The sequence below is a fragment of the Schistocerca americana genome, unplaced genomic scaffold (assembly GCF_021461395.2).
Source record: "Schistocerca americana isolate TAMUIC-IGC-003095 unplaced genomic scaffold, iqSchAmer2.1 HiC_scaffold_886, whole genome shotgun sequence".
NCBI classification, from domain to species: domain Eukaryota; kingdom Metazoa; phylum Arthropoda; class Insecta; order Orthoptera; family Acrididae; genus Schistocerca; species Schistocerca americana.
In genome coordinates, this window is record NW_025726660.1 from 17,501 (window position 1) to 27,500 (window position 10,000).

The window sequence follows — 10,000 nt, forward strand, 5'->3', positions numbered from 1 at the left end:
CTTAACCTAACCCATATTGTACCTTAACCTAACCCATATTGTACCTTAACCTAACCCATATTGTACCTTAACCTAACCCATATTGTACCTTAACCTAACCCATATTGTACCTTAACCTAACCCATATTGTACCTTAACCTAACCCATATTGTACCTTAACCTAACCCATATTGTACCTTAACCTAACCCATATTGTACCTTAACCTAACCCATGTTGCGCCTTAACCTAACCCATGTTGCGCCTTAACCTAACCCATGTTGCGCCTTAACCTAACCCATGTTGCGCCTTAACCTAACCCATGTTGCGCCTTAACCTAACCCATGTTGCGCCTTAACCTAACCCATGTTGCGCCTTAACCTAACCCATGTTGCGCCTTAACCTAACCCATGTTGCGCCTTAACCTAACCCATGTTGCGCCTTAACCTAACCCATGTTGCGCCTTAACCTAACCCATGTTGCGCCTTAACCTAACCTATGTTGCGCCTTAACCTAACCTATGTTGCGCCTTAACCTAACCTATGTTGCGCCTTAACCTAACCTATGTTGCGCCTTAACCTAACCTATGTTGCGCCTTAACCTAACCTATGTTGCGCCTTAACCTAACCTATGTTGCGCCTTAACCTAACCTATGTTGCGCCGTAACCTAACCTATGTTGCGCCGTAACCTAACCTATGTTGCGCCGTAACCTAACCTATGTTGCGCCTTAACCTAACCTATGTTGCGCCTTAACCTAACCTATGTTGCGCCTTAACCTAACCTATGTTGCGCCGTAACCTAACCTATGTTGCGCCTTAACCTAACCTATGTTGCGCCTTAACCTAACCTATGTTGCGCCTTAACCTAACCTATGTTGCGCCTTAACCTAACCTATGTTGCGCCTTAACCTAACCTATGTTGCGCCTTAACCTAACCTATGTTGCGCCTTAACCTAACCTATGTTGCGCCTTAACCTAACCTATGTTGCGCCTTAACCTAACCTATGTTGCGCCGTAACCTAACCTATGTTGCGCCTTAACCTAACCTATGTTGCGCCTTAACCTAACCTATGTTGCGCCGTAACCTAACCTATGTTGCGCCTTAACCTAACCTATGTTGCGCCTTAACCTAACCTATGTTGCGCCTTAACCTAACCTATGTTGCGCCTTAACCTAACCTATGTTGCGCCTTAACCTAACCTATGTTGCGCCTTAACCCAACACACGTTGGGCCTTAACCCAACACACGTTGGGCCTTAACCCAACACACGTTGGGCCTTAACCCAACACACGTTGGGCCTTAACCCAACACACGTTGGGCCTTAACCCAACACACGTTGGGCCTTAACCCAACACACGTTGGGCCTTAACCCAACACACGTTGGGCCTTAACCCAACACACGTTGGGCCTTAACCCAACACACGTTGGGCCTTAACCCAACACACGTTGGGCCTTAACCCAACACACGTTGGGCCTTAACCCAACACACGTTGGGCCTTAACCCAACACACGTTGGGCCTTAACCCAACACACGTTGGGCCTTAACCCAACACACGTTGGGCCTTAACCCAACACACGTTGGGCCTTAACCCAACACACGTTGGGCCTTAACCCAACACACGTTGGGCCTTAACCCAACACACGTTGGGCCTTAACCCAACACACGTTGGGCCTTAACCTGCTCTGTAATTGTCATACGACGCGTTAAATTAGTGTAGTGTTGCCTAACTGCAACCCCCGCAATATAGTTTGCTACTCGCACTGCCCGGTCCCCAGAGTATCGCTTCATGTTAAACACCTTGCAGCTATACACTGTAATGCGGATGGCGGCAGGACGTACATGCTCAATGCCCTTCGCAGTTGTTCATTGGCATTCGCATGGCGAAGCACAGCCTACGTTGTGGTACGGCTTGTGGCAACTGTCCGCTGATGTTGTACGTCCAAATCACACACTGTACCGCACATTGGTCCTCATGTACTGAATGATACATCGTGGTACATGTGTGACCGTACCACGACTGCGCCAACAACGGCGAACCATACGGTCCAAATATTGTGCACTCAGCTACGTGTCGTCTCCCTATAAGAGCTGGATTGCAGTATGGTATGCCGTGGATGGCGATCAGCATGAGCCGTCTGTTGATGTAGTGGCGCGTGTTGTCAGACGTAGTCGTCTCTTCTCACACACCGTGATAGCATGGTGCACTGCGTTCCACATCTGCGACATGCGACAGAGGCCGGTTGACAGTCGTTCGCGCAATGGACATCGCATACGTACGGGGGCCACCTTCCACGTGTTCGCGAAGCGTGCACATGTTGTTGCGTGTATGTGGGCAGACATAGTGTGTCGTGACACCTGACACAGGCATGCAACAATCGTTGAATTTGCAAATGGCGATGGACGTCTACGTTTGCTGGTGACGTTACGCAAATGAAGAACTGGTAAACCGTTGTGGTGCGGTTGTTCTCGCTAGAGGTGAATCAGTGATGGCGACGATCGGTTGAGCTACCAACCGGTTGTTTCAGCGATACCCACCATGCCCACGAACGTGAATGGCATGTGGGTGTGAAGCGATACGCGGCGGTGGCTGGGTGGGACCGTCCCCGGCCGGTGAGGGGGGGCCTTCCGGCGTGCTGGCCGCGCGGTGCGTGGGCGCACGCGCTACAGCCGGCTGGTGGGGGCGGCCAGTGGCAGGCGCGCCGGCCGACGGAGGCGGCAGGCGGCGCAGCTGCGCGCCGGCGCACCCTGCACGCGGCGCCGTGCGGCCAAAGTAGGTCCTCGCGGGCCCGGTGCGAAGCGCGGTGGACATCTGCAGTGTGCTGGTCCGATTGAGGACTGTGTGCGCTGAGGATGCGCCGCCGCCCGGCGCTCGGCGCCGCGACGCCGTCTGCTGCTCGGTCGCCTCTGCGGTTCTCGCAGGTGGATTGTATCGCAGCTGTGCGGACGTGTTGGCGCGTGCGCTGTGCTGGGAGAGTTCGCTTCGGCACCCAAGTGGGGCTTTTGTCCTTCTGTGGCGCTGGCGTTGGAGCTGCCGGCCACCGTAGGTGGCGCGTGTTGTCTCCCGCCGGCAATGCCACGACAGCACGCTCCCGGGCCTCTGTCGGCAGCGGCAAGCTCAGTTGGGAGCACGGGTGGTCGCACCTAAAGCGTCTACTCGCCAAACTCCGGGCGATTGCGCCTCTCTCGAACCCGACCAAGTACTTAGGACGGCGCTGCGCGCCGCCGGGACCTGAGAGGGTTTCGAGGTGTATTGTGCAGGGGAGCTCAGCCTCCTCCTGTTTGCAGAATAATTGAGCGGACGCTTGCGTGTTCGCGCGGGCCCCCGGGACACACTCCCGGGCGGCCGGCTGCTCAGCTCTAGTTGACGCAGCTCCCTGGTTGATCCTGCCAGTAGTCATATGCTTGTCTCAAAGATTAAGCCATGCATGTCTCAGTACAAGCCGCATTAAGGTGAAACCGCGAATGGCTCATTAAATCAGTTATGGTTCCTTAGATCGTACCCACGTTACTTGGATAACTGTGGTAATTCTAGAGCTAATACATGCAAACAGAGTCCCGACCAGAGATGGAAGGGACGCTTTTATTAGATCAAAACCAATCGGTCGGCTCGTCCGGTCCGTTTGCCTTGGTGACTCTGAATAACTTTGGGCTGATCGCACGGTCCTCGTACCGGCGACGCATCTTTCAAATGTCTGCCTTATCAACTGTCGATGGTAGGTTCTGCGCCTACCATGGTTGTAACGGGTAACGGGGAATCAGGGTTCGATTCCGGAGAGGGAGCCTGAGAAACGGCTACCACATCCAAGGAAGGCAGCAGGCGCGCAAATTACCCACTCCCGGCACGGGGAGGTAGTGACGAAAAATAACGATACGGGACTCATCCGAGGCCCCGTAATCGGAATGAGTACACTTTAAATCCTTTAACGAGTATCTATTGGAGGGCAAGTCTGGTGCCAGCAGCCGCGGTAATTCCAGCTCCAATAGCGTATATTAAAGTTGTTGCGGTTAAAAAGCTCGTAGTTGGATTTGTGTCCCACGCTGTTGGTTCACCGCCCGTCGGTGTTTAACTGGCATGTATCGTGGGACGTCCTGCCGGTGGGGCGAGCTGAAGGCGTGCGACGCGCCTCGTGCGTGCTCGTGCGTCCCGAGGCGGACCCCGTTGCAATCCTACCAGGGTGCTCTTGAGTGAGTGTCTCGGTGGGCCGGCACGTTTACTTTGAACAAATTAGAGTGCTTAAAGCAGGCAAGCCCGCCTGAATACTGTGTGCATGGAATAATGGAATAGGACCTCGGTTCTATTTTGTTGGTTTTCGGAACCCGAGGTAATGATTAATAGGGACAGGCGGGGGCATTCGTATTGCGACGTTAGAGGTGAAATTCTTGGATCGTCGCAAGACGAACAGAAGCGAAAGCATTTGCCAAGTATGTTTTCATTAATCAAGAACGAAAGTTAGAGGTTCGAAGGCGATCAGATACCGCCCTAGTTCTAACCATAAACGATGCCAGCCAGCGATCCGCCGCAGTTCCTCCGATGACTCGGCGGGCAGCCTCCGGGAAACCAAAGCTTTTGGGTTCCGGGGGAAGTATGGTTGCAAAGCTGAAACTTAAAGGAATTGACGGAAGGGCACCACCAGGAGTGGAGCCTGCGGCTTAATTTGACTCAACACGGGAAACCTCACCAGGCCCGGACACCGGAAGGATTGACAGATTGATAGCTCTTTCTTGATTCGGTGGGTGGTGGTGCATGGCCGTTCTTAGTTGGTGGAGCGATTTGTCTGGTTAATTCCGATAACGAACGAGACTCTAGCCTGCTAACTAGTCGCGTGACATCCTTCGTGCTGTCAGCGATTACTTTTCTTCTTAGAGGGACAGGCGGCTTCTAGCCGCACGAGATTGAGCAATAACAGGTCTGTGATGCCCTTAGATGTTCTGGGCCGCACGCGCGCTACACTGAAGGAATCAGCGTGTCTTCCTAGGCCGAAAGGTCGGGGTAACCCGCTGAACCTCCTTCGTGCTAGGGATTGGGGCTTGCAATTGTTCCCCATGAACGAGGAATTCCCAGTAAGCGCGAGTCATAAGCTCGCGTTGATTACGTCCCTGCCCTTTGTACACACCGCCCGTCGCTACTACCGATTGAATGATTTAGTGAGGTCTTCGGACTGGTACGCGGCATTGACTCTGTCGTTGCCGATGCTACCGGAAAGATGACCAAACTTGATCATTTAGAGGAAGTAAAAGTCGTAACAAGGTTTCCGTAGGTGAACCTGCGGAAGGATCATTACCGACTAGACTGCATGTCTTTCGATGTGCGTGTCGTGTCGCGCAACACGCTACCTGTACGGCTCGCAGTAGCCGTGCGCCGCGTGCGGAACCACGCGTGCTTCTCAAAACTAACGCCAATGTTGTGTGGTACGAGCGCTGAAGCGCTGGAGCGGCTGGCCTGCGGCACCTGGCGCCTGGCGCCGGTTTTGAATGACTTTCGCCCGACTGCCTGTCCGCTCCGGTGTGGAGCCGTACGACGCCCATCGGCCGTGAGGCCGTTGGACACAGAACGCTTGAACAGGGGCCGCCACACGCCTACGTCCCGCCTATGCAACTGTCTTGAAAGAGACAGTGTAAACTAAGAAAAGATCACCCAGGACGGTGGATCACTCGGCTCGTGGGTCGATGAAGAACGCAGCAAATTGCGCGTCGACATGTGAACTGCAGGACACATGAACATCGACGTTTCGAACGCACATTGCGGTCCATGGATTCCGTTCCCGGGCCACGTCTGGCTGAGGGTCGGCTACGTATACTGAAGCGCGCGGCGTTTGCCCCGCTTCGCAGACCTGGGAGCGTCGCGGCCGCCTGTGGGGCCGGCCGCGCCTCCTTAAACGTGCGATGCGCGCCCGTCGCCTGGCGGTTCGCATACCGGTACTTACTCGGTAGCGTGCACAGCCGGCTGGCGGTGTGGCGTGCGACACCTCGTACAACGACCTCAGAGCAGGCGAGACTACCCGCTGAATTTAAGCATATTACTAAGCGGAGGAAAAGAAACTAACAAGGATTCCCCCAGTAGCGGCGAGCGAACAGGGAAGAGTCCAGCACCGAACCCCGCAGGCTGCCGCCTGTCGTGGCATGTGGTGTTTGGGAGGGTCCACTACCCCGACGCCTCGCGCCGAGCCCAAGTCCAACTTGAATGAGGCCACGGCCCGTAGAGGGTGCCAGGCCCGTAGCGGCCGGTGCGAGCGTCGGCGGGACCTCTCCTTCGAGTCGGGTTGCTTGAGAGTGCAGCTCCAAGTGGGTGGTAAACTCCATCTGAGACTAAATATGACCACGAGACCGATAGCGAACAAGTACCGTGAGGGAAAGTTGAAAAGAACTTTGAAGAGAGAGTTCAAAAGTACGTGAAACCGTTCTGGGGTAAACGTGAGAAGTCCGAAAGGTCGAACGGGTGAGATTCACGCCCATCCGGCCACTGGCCTCCGCCCTCGGCAGATGGGGCCGGCCGCCCGCGCGGAGCAATCCGCGGCGGGGTCGTGTCCGGTTGCCTTTCCACTCGCCGCGGGGTGGGGCCGTTCCGGTGTGCGGTGGGCCGCACTTCTCCCCTAGTAGGACGTCGCGACCCGCTGGGTGCCGGCCTACGGCCCGGGTGCGCAGCCTGTCCTTCCGCGGGCCTCGGTTCGCGTCTGTTGGGCAGAGCCCCGGTGTCCTGGCTGGCTGCCCGGCGGTATATCTGGAGGAGTCGATTCGCCCCTTTGGGCGCTCGGGCTCCCGGCAAGCGCGCGCGGTTCTTCCCGGATGACGGACCTACCTGGCCCGGCCCCGGACCCGCGCCGCTGTTGGCTCGGGATGCTCTCGGGCGGAATAATCGCTCCCGTCAGCGGCGCTTCAGCTTTGGACAATTTCACGACCCGTCTTGAAACACGGACCAAGGAGTCTAACATGTGCGCGAGTCATTGGGCTGTACGAAACCTAAAGGCGTAATGAAAGTGAAGGTCTCGCCTTGCGCGGGCCGAGGGAGGATGGGGCTTCCCCGCCCTTCACGGGGCGGCGGCCTCCGCACTCCCGGGGCGTCTCGTCCTCATTGCGAGGTGAGGCGCACCTAGAGCGTACACGTTGGGACCCGAAAGATGGTGAACTATGCCTGGCCAGGACGAAGTCAGGGGAAACCCTGATGGAGGTCCGTAGCGATTCTGACGTGCAAATCGATCGTCGGAGCTGGGTATAGGGGCGAAAGACTAATCGAACCATCTAGTAGCTGGTTCCCTCCGAAGTTTCCCTCAGGATAGCTGGTGCTCGTACGAGTCTCATCCGGTAAAGCGAATGATTAGAGGCCTTGGGGCCGAAACGACCTCAACCTATTCTCAAACTTTAAATGGGTGAGATCTCCGGCTTGCTTGATATGCTGAAGCCGCGAGCAAACGACTCGGATCGGAGTGCCAAGTGGGCCACTTTTGGTAAGCAGAACTGGCGCTGTGGGATGAACCAAACGCCGAGTTAAGGCGCCCGAATCGACGCTCATGGGAAACCATGAAAGGCGTTGGTTGCTTAAGACAGCAGGACGGTGGCCATGGAAGTCGGAATCCGCTAAGGAGTGTGTAACAACTCACCTGCCGAAGCAACTAGCCCTGAAAATGGATGGCGCTGAAGCGTCGTGCCTATACTCGGCCGTCAGTCTGGCAGTCATGGCCGGTCCTTGCGGCCGGCCGCGAAGCCCTGACGAGTAGGAGGGTCGCGGCGGTGGGCGCAGAAGGGTCTGGGCGTGAGCCTGCCTGGAGCCGCCGTCGGTGCAGATCTTGGTGGTAGTAGCAAATACTCCAGCGAGGCCCTGGAGGGCTGACGCGGAGAAGGGTTTCGTGTGAACAGCCGTTGCACACGAGTCAGTCGATCCTAAGCCCTAGGAGAAATCCGATGTTGATGGGGGCCGTCATAGCATGATGCACTTTGTGCTGGCCCCCGTTGGGCGAAAGGGAATCCGGTTCCTATTCCGGAACCCGGCAGCGGAACCGATACAAGTCGGGCCCCTCTTTTAGAGATGCTCGTCGGGGTAACCCAAAAGGACCCGGAGACGCCGTCGGGAGATCGGGGAAGAGTTTTCTTTTCTGCATGAGCGTTCGAGTTCCCTGGAATCCTCTAGCAGGGAGATAGGGTTTGGAACGCGAAGAGCACCGCAGTTGCGGCGGTGTCCCGATCTTCCCCTCGGACCTTGAAAATCCGGGAGAGGGCCACGTGGAGGTGTCGCGCCGGTTCGTACCCATATCCGCAGCAGGTCTCCAAGGTGAAGAGCCTCTAGTCGATAGAATAATGTAGGTAAGGGAAGTCGGCAAATTGGATCCGTAACTTCGGGATAAGGATTGGCTCTGAGGATCGGGGCGTGTCGGGCTTGGTCGGGAAGTGGGTCAGCGCTAACGTGCCGGGCCTGGGCGAGGTGAGTGCCGTAGGGGTGCCGGTAAGTGCGGGCGTTTAGCGCGGGCGTGGTCTGCTCTCGCCGTTGGTTGGCCTCGTGCTGGCCGGCGGTGCAGGATGCGCGCGCCTGCGCGGCGTTCGCGCCCCGGTGCTTCAACCTGCGTGCAGGATCCGAGCTCGGTCCCGTGCCTTGGCCTCCCACGGATCTTCCTTGCTGCGAGGCCGCGTCCGCCTTAGCGTGCTCCTCCGGGGGCGCGCGGGTGCGCGGATTCTCTTCGGCCGCCATTCAACGATCAACTCAGAACTGGCACGGACTGGGGGAATCCGACTGTCTAATTAAAACAAAGCATTGCGATGGCCCTAGCGGGTGTTGACGCAATGTGATTTCTGCCCAGTGCTCTGAATGTCAACGTGAAGAAATTCGAGCAAGCGCGGGTAAACGGCGGGAGTAACTATGACTCTCTTAAGGTGGCCAAGTGGCGGCGGTGTGGCTGCATCCGGACTTGGCTTCTCGAAGTGCGGTCTTGATGTAGTCGTGCTGCTGCTGCGAGGTGCCTTCCTTGGGATATAGTTACAGGGAGAGTGATGCGCAATACATGGGCCTAGCCCTCTTAGCCTCTCCTCTCCTGCGGTCTTCTCCCCTTCTCGTGGGCCCGCTGATTTCGCAGAGTGGAAGACCGCACCAGGGGCTTGGGGGGGTTACCAGCCCCCCCTCGCACTATCCCTTTTTTAGTTGGGGGCAGTAAGCAGAGAATAAGTGGTGGCCCTTCCGCTGAAGGTGCCACCCCAACTCCCCCAGCACCTAGCCGGCCAACCGGCCGTGCCGAAAATCTTGTAACTTTTGCAGCTATGTATACCTGTAGTGAGTGCCACCGCAGCTTTACAACCAAGAACGGTCTCGGGGTCCATCGCCGCCGCCAACATCTTGCGGCCGCCAACGCGGAGATCGTCACGGAGAGGCATCGCGCGAGGTGGACGGAGGAAGAAGTCCTGTCGCTCGCCAAGGCAGAGGCCGAACTGTTCCTCGAGAGGGACGCCCGGTTCTTCTTTGTAAATCAAGAGCTCATCAGGATGTTCCCCGACCGAACGCTTGAGGCAATCAAGTGCCGACGGCGGCAAGCTGCCCACAAGCAGCTTGTCCGCCAATTCATGGAGGCGCTTGAGATCGGTCGGGGGGAAGAGCCGGCGTCCCGCCGGGGAGCGGCGAGCCCGCTGCCTGACGCGGGCGAGGCCGCTGCGCCGCCCGTCGACGCAGCCGAGGACTTCGCGGCCGACACCACCGGGCCGCCGCCGGAGGGGCCGACTGACGCCGCCATCTGGGAGCATCTGGCGGGGCTACCCGCTTCCGCCCAGCGTTTCTCTGCCCTGGATCGTGTCATCGGTCTGGGGCGGGGCACGCCGCCCGATGTCATCCTGGGCATGCTCCCGGATGCCCTTGCGTCGGTCGGGTCCAGAGGGGAGAGATCGATCACCAGGACACAGCGGCCGCGCCAACCATCGAAGCGGCCGCCTGCCGCGCCGCCGACGCAGAAGCGCAAGCGGCGCCGCTGGGAGTACGCGAGAACGCAGGATGCCTTCCGACGGTCGCGTGCGCGTTGTGTGCGCGGCCTCTTGGATGGCACCCTGCTCC

The 10,000-nt window shown here is 57.5% G+C and overlaps 2 non-coding genes and 1 pseudogene across 2 annotated transcripts; all 3 read left to right on the forward strand.

Annotated features, from left to right (window-relative positions):
- The first annotated feature begins 3,350 nt into the window (after positions 1-3,350).
- LOC124591997 lies at positions 3,351-5,260 on the forward strand. The gene has a single exon (XR_006977271.1). It is a non-coding gene; the product is annotated as a small subunit ribosomal RNA (ribosomal RNA).
- A 351-nt stretch (positions 5,261-5,611) lies between these two features.
- LOC124592003 lies at positions 5,612-5,766 on the forward strand. The gene has a single exon (XR_006977275.1). It is a non-coding gene; the product is annotated as a 5.8S ribosomal RNA (ribosomal RNA).
- Positions 5,767-5,954: 188 nt separating this feature from the next.
- LOC124592002 overlaps positions 5,955-10,000 on the forward strand; it is a 7,958-nt pseudogene continuing 3,912 nt past the window's right edge.